At 33.3% G+C, this 16487-nt stretch overlaps 1 long non-coding RNA gene across 1 annotated transcript in view; it reads left to right on the top strand.

Annotated features, from left to right (window-relative positions):
* The window catches only part of LOC120590789 (uncharacterized), a 28288-nt gene extending 12004 nt beyond the window's left edge, over positions 1 to 16284 (top strand). The window contains exons 3-6 of the long non-coding RNA XR_005649766.1: positions 6272 to 6441; positions 11129 to 11227; positions 12788 to 12910; positions 13367 to 16284. This is a non-coding gene — a long non-coding RNA (uncharacterized LOC120590789). The remainder of the gene's footprint in view (positions 1 to 6271; positions 6442 to 11128; positions 11228 to 12787; positions 12911 to 13366) is intronic.
* Positions 16285 to 16487: the final 203 nt, after the last annotated feature.

A 16487-nucleotide genomic window follows, 5' to 3' on the forward strand; every position in this document is an offset into this window, starting at 1 on the left:
TCTAAGATCTGTAAAAGAAAATAATTAAAACACACACACACACACACACACACACACACACACACACACACACTTTACACCAAAAGTAATTCTAGCTAATTGTTCTTAGAATCCATGTGTTAAAAATAACATCTGAAAGAGCTGTGTTGCAGAGATTTGCAATTCACTACTGCACAAAAGTTACTAAAGACATAGGTACCTTACCATGTATATACATAATATGAGTCTGTCTTTATAAACATTAATGTACATAGATGGACCATAAAGTAGAGAGAAAAAGTTGGTTTTGCCATTTTATTTTAGCTGATTCTGATGTGAGACGAGGGAGCAGTTTGAGGAAACGGACTTGTTCTCATCACAAATAGGGAGGTTTAATGTAATATATATTGTTATTCACTCATTCTCACTCTTTTAACTTGTCAAGTGTAATATACCTACATAAATATACATATTAGAGTAGAGCTCAATAGATTTTCATGAACTAAAAATACCCAGTAACTAGGGCTTAGTAGGACTTATTAGTAACTTGCTTCTATTAGCAAAATAGCATAATCCTGACTTCTAATAGCATAAATGAATTTTGCCTTGTTTTGTACTTTTTTCATTTTTAAGAATTGAGGACTGAATTATTTTTATTGAAGCAAAGTATAAGAATTTTAACAGTTCAGCTCAATAAATGTTTACACATGTATGTGTAACCATCATTCAGACCAAGATACAGATTTCTGTCATGCCAGAAGGTTTCCTTTTGCCCCTTTCCAGTCAATATTCGTTGCCTCCCCAGAGACAACCACCACTCTTACTCTTAATTATTTATTCAGTGAGGCTTTATTGTGTTAACTACTATGCTGGCTGCTAGAAGCAAACTACATACTCCCTGCCTCCAAGGAATTTATTGTGCAGAATCTAGATCTATAAGCAGGAAATTTAAATACTGCATGCTACAGGCTACAATTGAGATAAGAAAATGCTCTGGTTGCTCCTAAGAAGGGCAGCTAAATCCAATTTAAACATTAGGTCAGTCACCTCAGTGAAAAGGATGGCTAAACTAAGCTAAATGATGGAGAGGGTTATCTGGTAGAAGAACTACAGTGGAACCACTTCTACTGAACCTTATGGGCCAGAAACCAAATGACCTGGAAATCAAGAAGACTGGATCTTAAAATATTAGATGGAGAGTGATAGCAGATGAACTGGAAAGGTAGTCGGAGGCCAGGCCAAGTGAGAAATGTGGGCCTTGTCCTGAGTTTGTGGCAGATATCAAATAATAACATATGGACTCCAGGAAGTTCTCTGACTGTGGTTTAGAGATTGAATTGAGAAGAGCAAGACTGAACCTAGGGGATTCAATCTTGAACTGAAGAAAGAAGATCGTCTCAGTATTCTCAGTGACAATAGAACCAGAAACAGAAATAATAAGAATGACAGCTAACATTATAGCCCATGTTAACCAAACTAGGCATTGCTAAGTGCTTTCATAACCTACTGCCTGTGGACCGACACAGCAACGTGAGGTAGATATGATTGGCTCCACTTTACTGATGTTAAAACTGAGGCACACAACTGAGCAATGAGCCAAAAATCATACCAGAAGGGATTAAGCCAAGATTCAAACTCAGAAAGTCTAAGTCTAGGACTTGCCTTCTTAACTCTTCTGAGCAGAACTCTTCTATTTACACATTTGATTCATCATTAGCAAGTGTCTTCAGTTTACATGCATTGTGAATTTAGAGGACTTTTTTCTGTGGGAAGAAACCTGCTCGTTTTCTTCTTCTTTAATCTGTACTCCCATCTCCACTGACACACATATAAAATTTCTCTGCTGTGATCTAAGATATTATAATAATAAAACTCCCTGGCAACTTTCTAATTATTTAGTTAATAATTTGCTGGATGACCTAAGTATATCATTAAATATTTCTTATTTTCTTTACAACAAACAAACAGAACAAAACAAAACTTGTTTTTATTCTATGTTGTTCTAATTCAGTACCTATGCCTTAAGACAGCACTCAAGACCGTCTGAAATCCTGAAGCAGTCTATGGGGTACACTCATTTTTCTCATTCCAAATTCCCACATAACATAAGTTAAACTCCACCTGACAGTCTTGCTTTTCCTTAGGCTGCCCTGTTCTCTCATACTTGTTTTTATTTCTGTCTTGAATGCTCTCTACCTCTCTGTTGAAATCTAAGGCACTGTTCAAGGCCCAGCTATGGGAAGCCTCCCCCACCGCTCACACCTGTCCCTCAGACTCCATTTAGGCTCCAGCCTCTGCTAAACCATTGTATTTTTATAGTTTTGTACTTTGTTTATACCTTTATAGCACTCAGTGAGAATTCTATTTGGTAGACGTTCAAGGAAATTAGGACGGACTGCTTGCCTACTAAAGTGATCTCACCATCTGGCTCCTATTGCCTGAAGTTTTACAATTAAAACCAGAAGCAGATTTGCCATGAAGCTTACCAAGTTTCAGCTTCAGTGCCCCTCACTTCGACAGGCCCCTGTGAGTGCTGGGAGTTGTAGAATGTTCTAGGTGGAGAACAGAGGCAGGTTGTTATCAGGAAGCATGCCTATACAATTGTATTTATAAATCTTCTAAAGAGATCTAAAAGTATAAATGTACACAGACCTCCAAGTTTTTAATATTTTGTTGGGATTTCTTTTCTCATTCCAAAGTGATGGTCACCTTCATACTTAATTTTTGTATTTGTAATTTTGTATTCTTTTTCTTAGAGAGCCCCATAAATTATACAAACTTCAGGTCTCACAAAATCTGGATTTATCTGTAATTATCACATAATTCCACTGACTTAAGTCATTCAGAGTAACGCCTTGCCTGGTTTCCTCTTCTGGCATATTTCATTTTTATTGAAGGGAATATTTAGCCATCTCTTAGATAAATATCAGGTCTACATAAAAATCAGTCATTTTCCCAGCCAAAGCTTAAAAGCAGTAGCTCGGTTTGTCTGCAAAGATCAGTAAGGTTATGGTTCCTTTTCTGATTTTGTAGTCGTTTCAAGGAATTTGATATCTTTTTCGTGTTTCTTGTCATCACCTAGCCTCTTCTGATAACTAAGTCCCTTTCTTGATTCCCTATGTCTGCCTCAAATATATATCAGGAAATATGGTCTCTAAGCTGTAGAAGAAGGTGTTCTGCTTTGGTGAAGCTTTGACTCAGGCCTCTAGGAAGACTAGACATTGGATTTGTTAAACACTCATACACAAAAACAGTTAAGCAACAAAAAACAATGGCAACCAAAGATGATATTGCAATGAGGAATAGCATGAATGGAACCAGCAAAGTAGAAATGAAGGACAATAGGGATCTGACTTGCTCAGAAATGGGTAGAAAATGGATAGGAGGGTAAGGAATGGTTTGTCAGGAAGGGTACTAGGACATTGGAGGGCCACGATAGCTAAGAATGAGAGTTACCATTTATCATGGCTTGCCTCACAATATCAAAGAATATTCATGATTTTTCTTCTGTAAGTGAATCCTTAGATATTGCTTTGAGATATTCTGAATCATATTAAAAAGGTTAGAATCTATTTATGGATAATGGGAGTATACAGGATTCTGATTACATTGATAGAACATGAATAAAATTATCAGTGAGCTGTTGGTTAAGGTTGTAGATGATTTTATTATATCCTTTTATCTCGCTCTCTGCCAAGCTTTCTGCATCAGGCATTTACTTATTTTTTAATTAGAGTAAAACAAAACTATTGCTGTTAAAAATGTTTGAAGAAAAGGGTACAAAACTAAACACTCAAAAAATGGACTCAAAGGGTATATGACTATTTACAATGATGGTTGAAATATGTTTTAAAACATTATTATTATTATTAATTTACTTTCTGTTCATTGACTTAGCCAAGGTTTCATATCCTGGTATATATTAATTTTTAGTTAGGAAAAATTAATAATATTGTAGAAGGAAAAATGGAAAGAAATACTCTGAAATATTAAGAATGATTACCTTTAGGTGGTGATATATTAGAAGATTTTCTTCCTTTGATATTTTCTTTTGAACAACCTTTAAATGTAAACTGTTAGCTGTTAAATTTCATCTAAAATAAATCAGCATATTAAATCTAAATAATACATAATATAGTTTTTGCTTATAGCTATTCCTAGAAGAACAACCTTCTTTTCAGAAAGCTATAGTTAAAAATTAAATAGTTATTCATTTCTTCTGCAGTGGTATTTCAAATTCCTTTCATTTAATGCTGTCAACGTGATAATAAATGAAAATATTTTCAAGACTGATTTTATTGATAGTCACCCTAATGCAAGAGATTAAATAGTCTGTAGTTACTAAACCATAGTTTTATTTCTTTCAAAATAGTTATTAATCTTGGCTACTCTAGTAGAATTTTGTTTTGACTTAAGACTTGTATTAGAAGGCAGATGTGAGTTGGTCTTGCTTTAAATTCTTATTAATATAGTACACAAAGAGAGGACAACTAATCAAAGAACCAAAATGTATACATCTTAATCCTAAAAGTGCTATCACTTCAAAGTGAATTACAGGACTATGTGAGAAAAGGCTTGCATTGTTATTTAAGTTCATCCATTCATTTCAACAGGATTAAAATAAATGATGCATTTACCTCACACGGCATTGAAATTCGTGATGATGAAAGGAAAGGGTGAACTTCAAAGATGCAATGTGTAAGATTTAAGATTTGATGGAAGGATTTACTTCTCAAATTGTCATTGCCACTGATTGGATTTACTAATCAATGAGCAAGAGTTGACTGAAATGAGAAGTTGTGCCTAAAATTGGTAAATCTATATTTCATATTTTACTTTTGCCTTTTGAAAGACAAGGCAAATTTGATTAGTGGCTGAGATAACATTATATATGAGACTCCTAAACTTATATTTTGGATCCCTATCTAAAGTAAATTCAAAAACACATCTAAATTTTCTTTGAAATCTAATTATTAATTTGGAAATGTTTTTCTAAAATAATACATTAGAGTTCTAGATTTTAATCATGGCTTGATTCTTCTGACCTTGCAAATTCTCTTTGTAGTTTTACGTTTTTAGCCTTTGACATCACATTATGCTTTTGTTTGTTTATTTTTATTGTTTGAGCTATTTTTAATCATGATTATCTGGGTCACTAATTTTACTTACTCATTGAAATTTTATATTATATAAAAATATCTGATTAGTAAGCTGAAATAAAAACACTTTATGGACCATGCAGGTTTAGCGATCAGTGGCAGTGGTTTTACCATTTTCTAATAATTATTTTAAGCTAATTAATTTCCTTTTAGAAAATATATACATGACTGTTAGTCATGATTATTTTGAGATTGCATTGACCACGACTTATGGCAGCTGTGATAGTAAAAACCATTCTTTAAAAACATTTTTTTTTTTTTTTTTTTTTTTTTTACAGAGTTTCTGTTTGGGACAATGGAAAAGTCTCAACATTGTGAATATAATTAATACCACTCATTTGGACACTGAAAATGTTTAAATGGCATATTTTATACTATATATACTTTATTACAATACAAATTTTAAAAGAAACATAAGAAAAAATTACATATGTTTTGTAATCAAAAGTAACATTTTTAAAACTAGGTTGGGAGAAGAGACTGTGTCACTATATCACAGCAGGCTAATGCAGATGTGCGGATGATTCAGGTTTTTGAATGGGAATTTTAGAGAATAGTTTGTAAGGTGCTCCTATCAGGAATGTTCCCAATTCAACATGGTTAAATATGAACTTGACCTTCAGAGTCCTCTGAGTAAAATCTGTGGCATTTTCAATTGGTAATGTTTTGAAATTTGAAATTTGAGGTTTTAGGAGTGTCCTTCTCCAATATGGAGGCTGAGGTGGTTGACGACTTGATCTTTTTATTGCTATTCACTGGCTGCCCCACCGCCCCCAAAGTCTTCACAGCAGCCAAGTGCTGCATACAGGCATATGGGGAACCCAGGAGTGTGGCTCTCACATCCTCTTAAAATTCTGTCTTTCTGTTTGGACTAAGCCCAGTTCTCAAAAACATCCTGAGAAATGAGAAGGGAAAAGCGCAGAGTGAGAGAAGTGGGATATTTCAAAATTTTGCCAAAAACATCAAGGCCAGAAAATCTTTGGCAAACAGAAGAACTGGCTACTTTAACACCTTTCTCATTCCTGGGATCCCTGTTAACTGCAGTGCTACTGTCCCCAAAGGTTTTGTTTTTGCAGGTGGAAAAGCAGTTGGAGCAGCAGCACCTTCTCTCCAACTCAAACATTCTTTTCCAGGCCCTCTGTGGAGCAGCCTGCTCCAGTGAGCACAGCATTCAGCTATCAAATCCCGGAAGGCCCATTAGACCTTAACCAAATGACAGCCTGTAAAGTTCCTTGGAGTGAAGAATTAAGTTGAGCTGTTAACCTTCCCCATGCAAAGGACAACAAAGGAATTCTAGTAAGAGGTAAAAGGACAGACACTCAATTTACTGTTTTACTATTAAATTCTCATCCCTCACTCACGGAAAAAAATGTGTTTGCTTTTCACAGACATTTTCCTTTGGCAATTGGCATAGAAGGCTACCTGCAGCAGCAGCCTCTTTGCTTCTCTGCCATTTATTATCCCTTTCCTGCTTGCTGCCTACTCCACTCAAGCACCTTATATAAAGTGATATTGCTTAAACTGAAGTGCTAAAATCTACCCGCCCTAAATGGGATATGGAAATGTGAGAATATTAGCCCTTAAACAGTAGGCTAGAATTTCTTTCATCCATCTATCCCTGAGGCAGACTAGGTTTTAAAGCCAAAATCACAGGTTGCCTTTTGCTTTGTAAATCAGCAGTTGGATATGTAATTGGGATTTTTTTTTAAATGTCAAAATGACTCTTGGGTGTTGATCTGGCAAGTGGAAATAACATAGAAAGGCTGCATAAGTAGTTTTAGAATGGCAGTTAAAATCTCATAATCTGACTTTAACAATTGATTTGGCTCCAAATTTCCATATTGGTATTATTCAGCTTTTGGCTGAAGATCTGGAAATGGAACTTTTCCCAGTGAAACTCGGACTAAGCCTAATATTGGACTTACCGTGTTCATAGTTTGGGTAGGTAAATTTTATGCATCTAATTTGCAGACCAGCTTATAGAAACAGGAGATGAAAAGACCATTTCATTTATTCCCCTGGTGGGGTGGAACATTTTCTTCCAATATGTTTTCCAATTTACTTTTGAAATTTATGGAGCTTAAGAAAAGTACCATTTTATTATCTAATCGTTCTTGCTAATAGGCAGTTTCCTTAAATACCCAGCCTAAATTTTCCATTGCTCAACCAACTTCACATCTTCACCATTTTCCAATTTTATGGATTTTATAATTTGATGTTTGTTAAATCCTTAGTTAATAGCCATTCTCAAGATTGTGGTTTTAAAAAAATGCATATTAAGTGATTTTGCTCCCTTAGAAATTCTGTAAACCACTGATTGAATATGTGAAACATTTATGCCCTATCCCTAAAAGGGTGAAAAATTTATTTACAAACTATTGCTCTGTATAGCAAGAGATGAACCCATGTCTTCTCCCTAGCTAAGAAAGTTGTTTTGCTTAGCTTGATGCCGTCAAAATATATGTAAGCAAGAATAAAATGTGAATTGCTCATGCTTGTGGTTATTTTATGAAGTTGAGCCAAAAATGATATACATGGAAGGGCACAATACATTTTCCCGAACTGGAGAGAGCAATTTCTTTCAATCATTAGCAACCTATGGGGTGTTCAATCATTGACCTACCAGCAAAAGACTGCATCTTTTATTACCAGTTCTCTGATATATTTGGAATTTTTGGTCCACTCACACTTCAACTTTTATATCGGGAACTGAAAGTCCATTCATTCTACAGCTGTCATTTTAGCTACCATATGGATAAAAATTGTTGCAAATATTTTCTGCATGTTCCTCTTTATAATTCCACCTATTTGGTAATAATAACTAACATGTATTGAGTACTTATATGTATCAAGCATTACTTGAAGTGCTTTATCTGAATTAATTTATCTAGTCTTGACTGAAATCTTATTTGTTAGGTATATTTATTGTCTCCATTTCACATGTGTGGAGGAAGTGAGGAACTGATTAATTCATAAGGTTTCACCACTTCACTGAGGCAAAACCAGGATTAGATTCCATGTATTCATTCTCCAAAGCTGTGCTTTAACCACAACGTTACAACGGTCAAAATGCAAATGTTTTTACTATTAAAGAATACTTCACAATAGCACTTATGGAGTATTCTTGCCCAAAATATTAAACCTGAATTTGATTAAGCCTCTAGATCCAATTTCAATTGTACAGGAAATACAGAGGATAGAGGAAAGTGTTAAGGAACTACAGAGATCCTGTCAGCAAAATCCAGACTACGGGAAAATGGACAGTACAAGAAATCTAGTTTCTTCAACAAATAAATTGCAAAGAAGAGAGAGAGAATGTGCCTGTGAGAGGAGTGCAAACCTATAGATTAAAAAAGACTTAAGAATCTGCACTCCCATGTTCATTGCAGCATCATTCACAGTAGTCAAGAGGTAGAAACTACCTAAATGTTCATCATTGGATGAATGGATAAAGAAAATGTTATATATGTGTATATATATGTATATAATAATAATAATAATATAATAATAAAATAATAACAATAATAATAATATAATATTATTCAGCCTTAAAAAAGATGGCAGGAAATTCTGCCATTTTCAACAACATAGATGAACCTGGAGAACGTTATGCTAAGTTAAATAAGCCGGACACAGAATGACAAATACTACATGATACTAGTTATATGAGGAATCTAAAGTAGTCAAACTCATGTAAACACAGAGTAGATTGATAGTTGCCAGGGACTGGCGAGGAGGACGGGAAACGAGGAAGTATTAGTCAAAGTGTACAATGTTTCAGTTATACTAGAGATCTCCTGTATAACATAGAGACTATAGTTAATAGTGCTGTATTGTATACTTAAGAACCTGCTAGGAGAGTAGATCTTATATAAAGTATTATAAAAAAATAAATAGGGCAGGAGGAAACTTTTGGCAGTGATGGATATGTTTATGATATCAACTGTAATGATAGTTTCACAGGTGTATGCTTATCTCCAAACTCAATTGTATATATTAAATATGTACAGGTCGTTATATGTCAATCCTATCTCAATAAAGTAGTTTAAATAAAAAGTAGGAGATTTAGTAAATTGAACCAGCCAGTAGCAATTAGCATTAATATACTTTAAAAAAAGAGAGACTTAAACACATATCGACCAGTAACAATGTATAGCTATCCTTACACAAGAAAAACAAATTTTTTAATTAAAACATAAGACAAGAAATTTGGTTATTGGAGATTTGATAGTAAGAAATCATTGTAAAAATTTTTAAAAGTAATTATAATATGACTATGTTTTTAAAAAAGGAATCCTCATTATATATACATGTATATGTATATATGAGAAATATTTGTATATGTATATATATGAAATATTTAAGAATAAAATTATGTGTTCAGGATTTTCTTCAAAATAATATTAGATAGTTCAAGATGGGCCATGAATTGAAAATAATTAACATTATGTGATAGAGATATGCAGGTTTATTCTATTTTTGGTCTCTTTTTGTATAGTTGACAATTTTAAAAACTAAAAGTAAAAAAAAAAAAAATATAAAAAGAATAATTAATGGCAGCCCTTCAATCATTTGAAAAAATTGTGTGGTTTATAACAACGTATGAAATTAGTTACTACATAGAAGTGAGCCAAAAGGTTTCAAGTGCTTATGTTTTTATGTTATGCACTGCCAATTCTCATATTTGAATTAGCTTATGTTTCCTTTCACTAAGAACCCTGCAAAGCATCATTGTGACTTTAAGGGTAAGACTATAGTGGGAAAATTTATTTTCAAAAGGAGCTGACAGCAAATAAAAAGATTGCAGAAATTCTTCAGAGCAGAGTATGATCAGATTTACAGTAAGTGATACTCATTTACCAAAAGTGATTAAATTATAGTCAGACTGTACCCTGAAGTACCCACTTCAGTAGACAGAGCGGAATATATTTAGGAAATATAGAACATTGCACTACCTCTGTGCTTTATCTTTTATAAACAATTCTAATATTTTCATGTAAGTGGAATACACTACCCATGTTTTCATTGCCTATTTCATCGTTGCTTAGAATATGAAACTTGTTGCAAAAAAAGACCATATTTTCTTTAAAAAAAATTGATGAGACTTAGTTAAACAAAAGGTGCTGTGTACACTGTGAATTTTTTTTCTGTAAATATTGGAAGAGAAGCTTCCCAAGAAAGGTAATCCCTGACTTAAAAAAAAAAAAGGTAGTATAACCATAAAAGTTTGAAAGTGCCACAAAGAGGAACAGCATGAGCCACAACAGAAGTTGCTAACTTTTGTTGGTAATGCATAACTAACTGCCTTCAAACAAACATAACTATATACTTTGTGAAAACCATGATCTAGTGGTTAGTAAATGTATTTTCCTTCAGAAATGGAAGATATAACTGTTCTTAAAATTAACTATTTAAAGTAAGAAATCTAAAATACATAATTTGTCAAAAACCACATTTTGGCCTTTAGATACCCAGAAGGAAATCATTAATTTATGGGGCCGGAGCCATAAATATATATAGCATCTGTAGTATACTGTGCTTGTGGGATCTATTTTATATCTGTTAGATCAGGGGTCTCTAAACCACAGGCCGTGGACTGGTACCGGTCAGTGGCCTGTTAGGAACCGGGCTGCATGGCAGGAGATGAATGGCCTGAGCGAAGCTTCAGCTATATTTGCATCCGCTCCCCAGTGCTAGCCTAGCATCACCGCCTCAGCTCCACCTCAGATCATCAGGCATTAGATTTTCATAGGAGCACTGGTTCCAAAGAGTTCAGGGAGCTCTGTGCTGTATTAAGGTTACATTTATTGTGTTTGATTAGAGTTAAGCAGGGTATTTCAAACCTCATTTTACTTCAGTTTTATTTCTCTAGCATAAGTTGTTAGCACTTGTAACAGAGTGTACAATTTGAGAGATGTGCAACTTTTGATCCTCCTGTTGACCTCTATTGTCTGTAATAGAAATTACAAGTTTGCATTTTCATTCAACAGCCTGCAGGGGAGAGGAATCAGATTGTGACTAAAGCGCGTGCCTGACAAAATGACTGTTGCATTGTATGATGCAGCCTTGCTGCCTCCAGTAATACTGGGGTGGTTACAAGGTTAGACTACTGTGTCAATTTATGCCAGTTATTTCAATACTGTGTGTGTTTTGTGCCTCAAAGCATGATCTGATGGATTTTTTAGATAACATGGTAAGAGTTTAGTGAAATTAATTTTTACGAAAATACTGAACTCCTAATTGTAATATTTAAAAGGAAAGATTTCACTTATTTTTTTAGATGTTCACGAATAGGTAGAAACAGAAATCTTTTTACCAAAAGATGCCTACATTTCTAAGAAATTCAATGTTTGCTGATTGTATTTGATGTGTAAAGGATTTTTTTAGTATGCTTTTTAAAGCAAATAATTTTATTTACAATGTTTTGGGCATGGTTTTATGTGGTCTATTTACCTTAAAGTGATAAGGTAAATTATTATGAATTTTTGTTATTTGCTTTGGATGCAAATATGCTTTTCTACTAATTGTGACTTATTTTTTTCTCAAGAAGAAGATGGTTTAAATTAAAAGTTATTAATTTACATTATAAAAATTAGGATTCCCAAAAAAATATCTTTCATTATCTATACATAACTTCTGTGAACAGTGGTAATGTTATACAATCAAAATAGTCATAATTTCATTTATCCCTGTTACCTATAACATTGCAAAAATGAAAGGATGAAAAAATTGAGTGAAGATTTCTTTCCTACTTTAAAATAGTTTCAAAATGAGAATATATGTGAACTGACTGAGCAATGAGAGATAGTATCATTGTCTATATCATTTTATATAATGTCCTGATTTAATATATCTTTAAAAGCTGGAAAAAGCAATGATTTGTCACTTTTTAGTTTTGCTCAATCCATAAGTTCCCTTGAAAAGCTGATTCCACTTGAAATGTTTCTGCACTTACCAAACAAATATTTTTGTTTCACAATCAATCATTTGTTCATCCCAGAGTGACCATATTTCCTTCCTGGTTTACAACTTTGCTAGCTGTGTGACTATTATTAGCACACATTTTCACTTTAAAACAGCTTGGGTTAGAAAATAAACGGTATGGTCAATCTAGCCCACACCTGTGTATATAACTAGTTCAGAAATTCTAGTTGACTTTAGAATCCTGCCCTGTATGAAATGAATCTTATGCGATTACAATCTGAGTTATTTGTGATGAAGTTCAGGACAAGCTCCCACCAAATATGTTGAATATTTTAAGGTGAAGGAGTTTGGAAAAATAGCAGAAACAGAGAGGTCAGTTACTCTGACCTTTTTCCCTCCCTTCCTCCCCGCAGGATATAAGTTAGAGAACCCTCAGATGAGAGGTGCTCTTTCTATACCAAGAGGAAGCATCCTTATCTCCAGAGACAAAAGACTGCTGAGAAGATTCCTAACAAAGAGCTCCCTATGTTGTCCCCAGTTCACTAAATTTACCATATATTCCTTAATCTATACTCACTCATCATCACAGCTAGCATAAATATACTCATGTCTGTTTCTTTGGGTCTTCATTTCCTTATGAAGGCTCCCATGTCACATAAAACGTATATTAAATACGTTTGAATGCTCTTCTCCTGTCAATCTGTTCTTGTCATTTTGATTTTCAGACCCAGCCAGGGGCTGTAAGGAGGATGAGAAAAAGTTTTTCCTCCCCTCATTTCGTTGTGTCTTTTCAATGAAGGTCAAGAATAAAATTAAAAACGATGAAAATTTAAAGTGCTCTAAGTAAGGTACCTTTTTTTTAATTATTATTATTATCAGATCAGAAAATGTGAGTCAGAAATTATTACATTAAACATTTGTATTTTATTGATTTTGGAGAAAAAGTAATATAAATGAGTTGTAAAAAATACTTGTAGGCAATAGTACATTTGATGCATAAGTGTATAGAAAGGAGTTTCTCAAAAATGTATGTACATTAGCCTGACAAATATTTTAACAAATATTTGTTCTGAAGCAATCTGTTCAGCAATGTCATCGATGCAAAATGTTAAAAGTAGATAGAATTTAAAGTATTACAATATATTATGTAAATTATATTGGAAAGTTAACATTATGCATGTATATTTTTAAAATGGGTCAAGAATAGCACCTTAATTGATCAATGGGGAAATCAGCTTATGACATTTAGATTCACCCATGACCTCATGTAAAATAGGAATTGTTTTCTGTGCACTTTTTTTAAGGACATTGGATTGGCATCAGTTATCTCCAGGGAAATGGAAAATCCTGAACTGACACTTTAAAGGATAAAGAACTTTTTAGGCACCTCTAAAGTGTGTTTCAGTAAACCATGCAGATTGATGCAATAGTATCCCGAATGTAACTTTCAGAATGAAATATGGATAATAATTAGGTAAAATGTTTTGAGACTTTTATTCCCAAATGGTTCATTGCTTTCATATTCTAAATTCCAGTGCCCTTGTAGGTCCAATTAAGATGCTTAATTGAAGAATTCAAGTAAGCAGAGAGCCCTGGCACCCAGAGGGGATTATGCCTGGTAATGATAGTTCTGAATTGGACGGAAAGAATACTCATAAAAGTTAGGTGGGAACATACATTTAATAATGTGACATTTATTCTCCAAGCATAAAGAAACAAGCCTGAGAATTAGGGGTACTATGGTAACCTAGAGTGCCCTTGTTTTCTTTTTTTCCGGTCTAATTTTAAACTATCCATCTTTTCATTCTTTTCCCCACAACCCCTTTATTCTTGAATAATGGATAAAATACAACTAGCAGTAGCATATTTTAATTTGTTAATATTATTTTCTGGTCATTATCTGTAACTTTGAAATGCAGAATGAGGCAAGCCATTCTTTGATTACCAGGCACTATTTCCAAAGGAGAACAATCGATGCTCTATTTTGACAAAGGGTTCTAGAGAGAAAATTGTATACATACATTTGAGTTTAGTATGCACGTTAGCATCCAACATTATACGGCCTATGTTAAACCAACACTTTGTCATGATGCACTTCAACTCTTAAGTAGGGACTTTTGTTTGTTGTTTTACATGTCTTTTGTTATATGCATGTGGAGGCAGATGTTTTCTGTACTGTGGATGAACACCATACAGAACATTGCAGAAAGTGAATTACTTGTATGGTATTTACATTTCTCTGATAAAATGTATGGCAATAATTGTGTTGTATCTTTAACATTTCTCTGTTATGAATTGTATTTACAACTTACTTGTGGGTCATTCCTAAAACAGAAGAAAGAGTAATCACAAACAGAGTATCATTAATCTTAATTTTAAAAAGTTTAGAAATCTATCCATGATATAAAATGATATGGATAAAAATAGAATATGGAGTCCAAGATTTTTAGTACTATTTTTTAAATATAATAGCCCGTGGGCTTTTTCACACTATATGATGAGAAACACAATATTTATTTTTCTTTGAAACAAATGGAAAGCTAAAATTGGATATAGAAGTTTTCTTTCTCTACATGGTTTCCTTTTAGTAATTCCTTTTTGTGAATAACAAATAATTGTGAATAATTATTTCCCTGCTCCTGTTGCCCTGCTCTCCTTGTTTAAAACCATCTCCTTCTGTGTTTGAAAGTCATTCTTTTTTTTATTTGTTGGCATTCTAACCCTGTACTCAGACAGGCCAACTTCTCTAATTTCCATGTATTAATTTTCCTGGAAGTGGCACAGGTAGCGTTAACACTTCTCTCACTGACCCAGTAAGTGTTGGTAGTCAGTCCTTAGTCACCATCCAGAAATAGTCTCTGCCACAAATTCTGCATATAAAATTAGTGCCCTAGCTCACAAGACAAAAGATGACACTGAGAGCACATTTGTATTGTTACAGGGCTGCCTAATGGTTAAATTTCCCTAATTATTGCAGGTTTACAGGTTCATTTGTCTTCTGATTTACCACATTTCAGTATCATATCTTTGGGTTAAACAAATACTTTCCACATTCAAATATTCTATATTTGTCAAGAAGTTCAAGTAAATTGAAATTAAATTGCTCTTTATTCTATGTACCTCTAGAGAGACAAAAGCTAGAGAAATAATTATCATGCCTTTGAAGACAGTTTGTACAGGTCTTTTTGCTTAATTATATGAGGAATCAAAATGTGATCTTTTCTTGCTAGAGGTGATATTTCGTATGTCTTTAAAATATATAACTAAGAAAAAAATATTAGAAATATAGTTTTACCACAGTTCAAACACTTCCTGCTGGCTGAGCCACTTTATTTGACATAGGTCTCCATCTTCTGTATACTGTGTTTGAGAGAACTGGCACTAGATGTAGTTTTGCTTCCAGTAGGTGTTAAGACAGAAATTTTCAAAACCGATGTGTTCTTTGTGCGATGCAGCTTTCAAAATTTGTTTTGGTCTTTCTGTCTGCCTTTGAAAACTGTATTCTCAAAAGAAAAACTGTCCTTCAGCCTCCTGACTTATAAATTATTGGTGTTTTGTTAATGACTGCTGTCAGGTGTTACCAAGGCTACTAGGAACAAATTTGATGAAATAGAATATAAAAAATTATGAAAAAATAAAATAAAGGAAGTGCTAAGAGCAAATAAGATCTATTCATCCCAGAGAGATTGCTTTAGTTTGCAGTTAGGTGATTTGGGTCATGGAAAACATAATCAGATATAAATATGATGCCTCTATTTTCATTGAGAGTTAAGAATGCATATTGAACATGAGAAAGCAAAATGTAAAATATCTTTCCATTTTGGCATAAGTTTTAGTCCACTGAAATATTTGTTTGCCATCCGATAGATGTGGGAAAACCTTCCAGGTGCTGTCTTATCAAGAGAGTATCACTATAGAAAAATTTTTTTTTTGCCTCTTATCACTATACATTCTCAAAGTTAAGACAAAGTATAAGCATCTGGTGGAACAATTCTTGTTTACATTGAATTATTCTATATCTAATAGGTAGTTAAATCTGAATCGATTTGTTTCTCATGTAATAGCACAATGCCACAGGTTTATTTTAATGTTTACAACCATACAAAGTATATATATGTGATGTGTGTATGTATGTGTATTGTGCTTGATGAGGAAATGTTGTTTATAGAATACTTCAATTGATATGATGTTGGGAATGTCTTTGTGTATAATTTTTTTCAGTATTTAATGGCTACTTATATCTAAAATAATATTTATATTTAAAATAATTTTGCGTTTGAATATAAATTAGGTGAAGAATAACAAATAAATTTCCATTAGAGCAAATTGTCTATAAAACTTTCTTTTAGACAAAGTTTTGTTTTAATTTGCTTTAAGCATCCTTTTTAAACTATGAATTAATATCAATAAATAAATTTCCAGAAT

Source organism: Pteropus medius, unplaced genomic scaffold, assembly GCF_902729225.1.
Source record: "Pteropus medius unplaced genomic scaffold, Ma_sr-lr_union100, whole genome shotgun sequence".
Lineage (NCBI taxonomy): Eukaryota > Metazoa > Chordata > Mammalia > Chiroptera > Pteropodidae > Pteropus > Pteropus medius.